Source organism: Artemia sp. Qi Xiang Cuo, chromosome 7, assembly GCF_049724085.1.
Source record: "Artemia sp. Qi Xiang Cuo chromosome 7, ASM4972408v1, whole genome shotgun sequence".
Taxonomy (NCBI): domain Eukaryota; kingdom Metazoa; phylum Arthropoda; class Branchiopoda; order Anostraca; family Artemiidae; genus Artemia; species Artemia sp. Qi Xiang Cuo.
The window spans coordinates 51,186,489-51,195,668 of NC_142800.1; positions in this window are offsets into that span (position 1 = coordinate 51,186,489).

The following is a 9,180-nucleotide window of genomic DNA, read 5'->3' on the forward strand; positions in this document are numbered from 1 at the left end:
AATGAAAAGAGAAATGCTAAAAAGAGACAAAATTGGCAGATTCAGCCTGCAGTGGCGAAATACAAAGAATTGGGAGGATTACAAAATTGCGAGAAAAAAAGAGCTTAGTGGGGGACAAAGAGGTCCAAGATCCATGGGTAATAAAACAAGACTATTACCGAACAATCAAATCTAAGAAAAAAGACACTAATGTCCAATTAAAAGTTGAAGATGATCTACTTCGCAGAACAAGGAAATGGGAGGAAAGTAAGAAAGATATAAAAGACACAAAAAGAGATGTGGTTTACAAATTCAGCCTGTGATTGTGGAGATTAAAACTTTCGTGGAATTACAAAATAAACTCAGGGAAAACAAAGAGGTCCAAGACCCTTTGGGAATAAAACAAGATGATAATAAAATGACTTAAGAGACCTATAACAGGCTAGAGAAAATTTAGGAGGTGTTGATGTTCAGTGTGAATCAGAAAAACTTGGGGAGAAATATGAGATTAGTTGTATGAACTCTATGGGATACTTAATCCCTTTGGGGGGGGGAGGCCCTTTGGGGAGCCATGAATGATGGACAGCTCGCTCAACGAACAACTGGTTGGCCAGTTGAAGAGTAAAAAATAGTTTTTACTCTTCATGGGAATCGACAATTATTTCCGGCAAACCTTATTCAGTGAGAGACGTAACCAAACTTTATTTTCAGTTAGTATAAACGCCTATTCTTCATTTGATTATTTCAGAGGAGGGAACCCATAATGAACGGATTAATGATTCGCCCAAACTTTTAGCTGATTTCCCTGTACGTCTATCGCTTTCACAGGCCTGTGTTTTTTCGGCCTTGGATTATTTCAAATTATGCCAAAGGGCAATTTGCGTTTTAGTTGACATGTGATCTTGCTTCCATCAATGGAAATTAAGAGGCTAGTTCAGCCGGTTTTTTTTCATGATGACGGACATCATCGAATATGCCAGAACATGATTCTGTGCTTTTCGCAAATTTAAATTCGTGAGAGAGAGAAAATGTGTATGTTAATCATGCTAAGCACGATTATTTTCTGCTAATCTTGGGGACTTCAATTTTCAAAACCACATGCGGATGCCATATGATATAGACCATGGTGGTTCTACAACAGAGACGCGTGGACGGCGACAGATCCAGAGCCAAGCGGTGGAAGCACAGACGCTGGTGGAAGAAAGAAGGCAAATGGATTTTGTAAAGTTGAAGTTTAGTATTTAGGTTTGTAAGGGTGGACCAAAGTGGCACATGGGTGGTCATTTATCTTACGGGAGGATGTGTTGGGGCTTCCCGCCCCTTTTCTTTCTCTTTTCAGATACATGACTTATTTTCCTTTTCTTAATTACATTTGCTTGGATTTGCCTGTGATATAATTTTCAATGTTAAATTAAATTTTTGTCGTCAAGGCAAGCATTATGAAAGAGAAAATAAGTTGACTGGATTGTAATTCTCTTTGAGTCATCACATGGGCTTGCTAGATCTCCAGCCATTGGTTCTTAATATATGCATAGGGCAAATTCAATTGACAGACTTGATACATTAGATTGGCCCACGTCACACTGAGCCACACCCCAAGTGCCAAGGTTCTTTTATGTGTTCAAATATTATTTTTTAGTTTACTTTGAGACTCAGTTTAGGGAGTCTATATTGAGAAGTTAAAGATGTGTGTTTCTGTGACCTTTTGCAAGAATACGAGTAAGCTATTTTCGACAGCCGCGTGAGATTATTTTTCCAGGAACCCAGGCGGGGCAGGAAAAAGAGTTTGCGAGAAGTAGCGGCATTAGTATATTCACAGGGGGGCCGTTTACCCACCAAAGAGATAGTTATAGATATTAGGGGTGACCCAAGTAGTGGTACCCTTGGCCTAGAGAGTTGGCTGTTTGACCGTTCGATCATGTTACATACCTTGGATCAGGGTATACCGTAATAGGGTGTTAACATACTCTATAGCTAAGGTACAGTAGTGGTGACCGCGAGACATTGCATTACAATATTTGGCGCTAGCGAGGCTTTCCCCTCCAAATAAGTGGTGCAGCACCATTTACGCGCCAATATCTGGTGGCAACCGTGGTTACCAATACAATACCCATGTCTTGTGATAAGAGCTAGAATATAGTTTGGAGAGGAGATTGCTATCGAGATAAATACTATTTGAAAGCAGCTTTTTGCAATCCTATCAGCTTTGGGACTATCAATGTGTTTTTGGATATTTATTTGGACTCCTTGGGAAATGTAGATGAGTTACGAAATATGATTCCTTTACAAAAATGTAGGGGGGGGGGACAAGAGTTTCCCCCACTTTAAAATGGTATGTTTGTTTGGACCCTTTGGAAAGTATTTCTGAGATATGTAATATGAGTCCTTTGCGAAAATGTAGGCAGGTGGGGGGGGGGGAGGCAAGAATTTCCCAAACTTTTTTTAATGGAGATATGAAAATTGAACTTAAAAAATCCAAGGGAGGGGCAATTTTTTATATTTCATTCAAGGACAATGTTAAAAAGGGTATTTTTGTAAAAACCAAGGGGGGGGATATAAATTGTGGTGACCCTACTGCTACTGCTGTGCTTGCTTACGAATGGCTTAATGAATTGTCTCCTTCTCTGTTTTTAGATCATTTTGGATTAAACAGGTTTCTGCATGATTATTTTACTAGACATTATATCAACCTTGGGAATAGAATAAAGGACTGGTAGAAGGAAAGCTTTTAAACCTAAAAAGAAGTTTTTCAAAGAAAAGTAAAGATCCGTGTTAAAACCTTTTTTTTGGGGGGGGGTATTAAATTTATTTTTCAAAATCCAAAACGACTATTCTGTTGTTTTTTGTTTTTTTTTCAATGAAAATGCGAAAGAATGCATTTTTCAGTGGAAATAACCCAAAACGGTTTTCATTACATTGTTTAAAGGGGCATCTACTATTTCCAGAACTATACGTAATGAAATCATTCATAACAGGTACAGCAAGGACGGTAGTTAAACAATCGTATTTTAAGTGTTTTTTTTCTGTAAAACTTAGCTAAAAACTTCATTTTTAGCCTTGGATAAGAACTTAACTAATAAAAAAAAACTTAGTTACTACTTGTACTTTGTATATGTTAACTTTTCTCCTCCTTTTGATGCTTTTAGTGACCTTTTTTAATTTACTTATTTTATTTGTGCTAACTTTTTTGACATCTCATGTCCCGTACATTATGTATACATGTTTTCATTTTTTTTGTTTTTACCAAACACCACCTTTCTACTCTTACTAATTCGTACTTTAACTGACTTGAATAAAAATTAGTTAGTCTGCTTTCTGTTAATGTTCAAACATCAGAAATCAAGTTGTGAAACTCATTTTTTAGCTAATATTTTCATTTTCTATTTGATACTATGTTCCCCCATAGCCTTTGGTTTTTGAAGCAATAAAGTTATTGTTAAATAAAACATATTAACAGGTGCGTTTGGTAGAGTGACTGGACGAATCGTTCGGGGGACGTTTCTGACCCAGTTAGTGCCAGAGAGCCTAGGGGCTGACGAAATTTTTATTCAACCTCTTATTCTTTTGAAGGCATTTTTGGTGCAAATATGTTTTCTCGTCATCGAAAATGGCTCCTCATTTTTTCGGAAATTAACCTTCTGAATTTTTTTGGCTTTAAAATATGACCTTAAATGGGAAACAGCTATGGGAAAATTCTTCTTTTTTTCAAGGGCTATCGTATTGAATATGTTTGATATTTATGACGTCAGTTTAGATCAAAGCATAGAAGAAATATAAACTTTTAGTAATGGATCCACAGTCGCAACTTAAGCTTCTGTTTTTTTAAAGGGGGAAAGGGTCCCAATAGTAAAAAAATGGATATTTTGACTAAGAAATTCCCAAAAATTTGAAAAATAAATAGGATTTTGGGAGAAGAGGAGGGCTGCTAGCGAAGTGCTGGAATCAAACAGTTCGTGGTAACGAACTGTAAGTAAGGAGTGACCCAGCTCAATTGTAACCGAAACTCTAAAAAACGGAATTTTGAAACCAGCAGATATATCAAAAGAACAAAATTTTTATGCTGCTTCCAAATATATAAGTCACATCAAAAGTTTAGTTCTACCCATCAAAAGTTACGCGCCTGAGAAAATTTGCCTGATTTTCGAAAAAAGGGGGAAACGCCCTAAAAGATATAGAACCTTAATGAAAATTACGCCATCAGACTCAGCGTATCAGAGAACCATACTGTAGAGGTTTCAAGGTCCTTTATGTAAAAATGTGGAATTTTTTATTTTTTGCCAGAAGAAAGATCACGGATTGCGTGTTTGTTTGTTTTTTTTTCTTTTTTCCCCAGAGGTGATGGTATCGACCCAGTGGTCCTAGAATATCGTGGGAGGGCTCATTCGAACGGAAATTAAAAGTTTTGGTGCCCTTTTTAAGTGACCAAAAAACGGAGGGCTACTAGGCCCCCTCCCATGCTAATTGTTTTCCGATAGTCACCCAATCAAAATTTTGAGATAGCCATTTTATTCAGCATGGTCGAAAATATAGTAAACACGCCTTTGAGGATAATTTAATCCCCCAAAGTTCCCGGGGGGAGGACTGCAAGTAATGAACCTTGCTCAATGTGTACATATAGGCCTAGTATTGGTTATTGGGAAGTATACAGACGTTTTCAGGGGGGATTTTTTCTGGCAGTAGGGGGGTGGGCTACGTGGGTGGATCTTTCCACGGAGGAAGTTTTTATGGTGGAATGGACATTGCTATGAAGGGGGTGCCGGATTTCCCAGCATTATTTAAAAAAACGATCAGAAATTAAATAAAAATAGCAAACAAGTTTTTCAACTGAAAGTAAGGAGCAACATCAAAACTTAAAACGAACAGAAATTATTACGTATATGATCTGGGTTCGCCTCCTAGTCAATACCTCGCTCTTTACGCCAAAGATTTTTAGTACTTTCATAAGAGCTATTTATTCTAATTAACAGCCTTTGTGATTAAGCGGTCATTTTTAAAGAACTGGAACTTGTTCGAACTTAAGCGTAAAGAGCGAGGTATTGACTAGGGGGTGAACACCCTAATATACGTATTAAAAATCTATGAATATAGAAGTTCGTTACGTAAGTTAATTCGTAAGGTAAGTATATTTATTACTAATAAAAAAGTTCGCAAATAAAATTGAGCAACTTTCGAGGAAGCCATTTAACCAAATAAAAATAAAATAAGTATGCAAATTTTTTTTAAATTATTCATGTACGATGCGCCAAAATCAAAACCTGCGTTAATTTAAAAACGTTCAAAAATTAAATTAAAAAAAAATAATTTTTTTTTACTGAAAGCAAGGAGCGACATTAAAACTTAAAACGAACAGAAATTATTCCGTATATGAAATTATTTCCGTATACAAAAGCACGTAGATATAGCTTTCTTTTCAAACGAGTCCTTGAACAGCTCTTTATGATGTTAAATAATAAAAAAACAAGTTTTTTTAACTGAAAGTAAGGAGCGACATTAAAACTTAAAACGAACAGAAATTATTCCGTATATGAAAGGGGCTGTCCCCTCCTCAACGCCTCGCTCTTTCTCACAACTCTATTTTTTAGAACAATAAAAACTTTAGCGTAAAGAGCGAGGCGTAGAGGACGGGGTCAGCTCCTTTCATATACGGAATAATTTCTGTTTGTTTTAAGTTTTAATGTCGCTCCTTACTTTCAGTTAAAAAAACTTGTTTTTTTATTATTTAACATCATAAAGAGCTGTTCAAGGACTCGTTTGAAAAGAAAGCTATATCTACGTGCTTTTGTAAGCACCAAAACACAATGTTAAAAATAAAATACATTTTTCGACTAAGGCCGGATTTTCATTTACAATACCACACACGGAACAGAGTTTGGAGAGGAGATTGCTGTCGAGGTAAATTGTTAATAGTATTTGCGAGCAGGTTTTTGCAATCTCATCGGCTTTGAGATTACCAATGTGTTTTTGAATATCAGTTTTACTACTGATGACGGTCACTGCATATGTGACCGAAATATCTGATATATATTTTTTTAATTTCTATCACTGTTCTATCATCATCATTCTATATTCTATTCTATCTTCTAATTTCTATTCTATCATCATCATTGATATCATCTATTCTATCATTTCTATTCTATAGGCCTAGTATTGGTTATTGGGAAGTATACAGACGTTTTCAGGAGGGATTTTTTCTGGTAGTAGGGGGGTGGGCTACGTGGGTGGATCTTTCCACGGAGGAAGTTTTTATGGTGGAATGGACATTGCTATGAAGGGGGTGCCGGATTTCCCAGCATTATTTAAAAAAACGATCAGAAATTAAATAAAAAAAACAAGTTTTTCAACTGAAAGTAAGGAGCAACATCAAAACTTAAAACGAACAGAAATTATTACGTATATGATCTGGGTTCGCCTCCTAGTCAATACCTCGCTCTTTACGCCAAAGATTTTTAGTACTTTCATAAGAGCTATTTATTCTAATTAACAGCCTTTGTGATTAAGCGGTCATTTTTAAAGAACTGGAACTTGTTCGAACTTAAGCGTAAAGAGCGAGGTATTAGTAGAAGTGACCCTAAAGCTCGTGTCACGCACCCCTGCTGCCACCTACAACTTTTTTTAACACCATATATTGACACGAGACCCACATGGTTTATGGTTTTTTTCAGTGAGAATTTGAAAAAACAGGAACTTTCTCACATTTATGTCTGTTTTCATGGATGGTTATGTGTGTTGTTCGATTTATTTGATGTTTTTCTCGGATTTCAACATCAAATTATGGATGTTTTATGGTTTTTATCAGTGAGAATTTGAAAAACAGGAACTTTGTCACATTTAAGGATGACAACAGCAATTCATGTCTGTTTTATGGTTTTCTCAGTGAGAATGAAAAAACAGGAATTTTCTCACATGGAAAAACAGGAACTTTCTCAATTGGAAAACCATAAACCACGTGGTCCTGTCACGAGTAGCACCTGTGAACTTGATTTACATAAAGTTCGCTGAGAGCGTGCACTTACAACAACAACAACATCAACCTTGGAACACCTGTGCTGTCGACCTCAATTCACCTATCGTGAATCAATAATTCCCCTTAGAAACAACAAATTAATTTCCCCTTTCTTGACAGATCAATCAATCAATGACATCATCTGTCAGACTTTAAAAATTTTCGCCTAGAAACATTTCTCTAGGAATAGATCCAAATCATTAATGTCTTTGCCTCGGGAACAGTTCTACTGGTCGAACTCCAAAGGATATTAATAACCAAAGGCCATGGAAACAATTAGGCAAGAAACATCTTAGCGATGAATTGTTTTAGCGCGCGAAAAGGTTTCCTATTAATTTGAAATGCGTTAGCGCTGAGATGCCAATAACAAAGGAACACGCTGAATTTGCGTTTAGGGATTATTTGGGCGAAACCGTTTTAGACAGGTTATGGAACTATTTCGGCGAAACAGATAGAGACATTTTAAAAGAAGATTTTTGAAGAGATTTTAGAAGAGAATTTAATGGTGAAACTCTGTGGTCGTTGTAATACACAAGTTTCATTTGAACAGTGTTGTGAGGTCCTCTAACCCAACCCCAAAGGGTTCCAATCCTCCTACCCCAACCCCGAAGGAAGCCTCCGGTCCGCAAAGGCCCCCCCAGCTCCCAGAGGGTCACCGGGGCCCCCCCAGGCCCACCCACCCCCCCACAGGGCCTCCCCCGGCCCCCCCAAGGCCCATCGAGCCCCCAAAGGACCAACGGGGTCCCAAAGGCCCTCCACCGGTCCCCAAATGTCCCCCAGACCCTCAACTGCCCCCCGGACCCCCAAAGGCCCTCCCTGTGCCCCAAAGGCCCTTCCTGTGCCCCAAAGGCCCTCCACCGGTCCCCAAATGTCCCCCAGACCCCCAACTGCCCCCCCCCCCCGGACCCCCAAAGGCCATCCCCGGTCCCCAAAGGTCCCCCCGAGCTCCCAAAGGACCGCCGCCCCTCAAGGGACCCACAGACCCTCAAAGGCTCTCCCCGAGCACCCGTCTTTCATTGATGTGTGTTGTCTGAAACCTATGATTTGGGATGTGTAGTTTGCTACTTCAGGCTTTTCTGAGCTAAGGTTTCATAGTATTTCCTAGGTGAATGTTGTCTGAAACCAATAGTTTGGGAATGAGTAGTTTGCTATTTCAGGCTTTTATGAGCTAGGTTTCTTAGCCTTTCGTTGGTGTGTGTTGAGTGAAACTTATGATTTGGGATATGTAGTTTGCTATTTTTGACTTTTCTGAGTTGGATTTCTTAGTCTTTCATAGGTGTGTGGTGTCTGAAACCTATGATTTGGGATGTGTAGTTTGCTATTTTCGACTTTTCTGAGCTGTATTTCTTAGCCTTTCATAGGTATGCGTTGTCAGAAAATTATGATTTGGGATGTATAGTTTGCTATTTCAGGCTTTTCTGAACTAAGGTTTTCTAGTATTTCGTAGGTGAATGTTGTCTGAAACCAATAGTTTGGGATGAGTAGTTTGCTATTTTTGACTTTTCTGAGCTAGGTTTCTTAGTCTTTCTTTGGTGTGTGTTGACTGAAACTGATGATTTGGGATATGTAGTTTGCTATTTTTGACTTTTCTGAGCTGGATTTCTTAGTCTTTCATTGGTGTGTGTTGTCTGAAACCTTTGATTTGGGATGGGAGGATTGCTACATTTGACTTTTCTGAGCTGGATTTCTTAGCCTTTCATAGGTGTTTGTTGTCTGAAACCTATAGTTTGGGATGACTAGTTTGCTATTTTTGACTTTTCTGAGCTATGTTTCTTAGCCGTTCATAGGTGAGTGTTTTCTGAAACCTATGATTTGGGGTATGTAATTTGATATTTATGAATTTTAATAAACGGATTTATTAGTCTTTCGTAGGTTTGTGTTGTCTGAAACCTATGATTTGGGGTGTGTGTGTTGATATTTTTTTTACTTTTCTGAGCTGGAGTTCTTAGCCATTCGTAGGTGTGTGTTGACTGAAACCTATGATTTGGGATGGTTAATTTGCTATTTTTGACTTTTCTGAGCTAGATTTCTTAGCCTATCATATGTGTGCCCTTTCAAAAAATTATGATTTGGGAGGTGTAGTTTGCTTTTTGGACTTTTCAGAGCTAGGATTCTTAGTATTTCCTAGGTGAATATTGTCTGAAACTTCGAGTTTGGGATGAGTAGTTGACTATTTCAGACTTTTCTGAGCTAAGGTT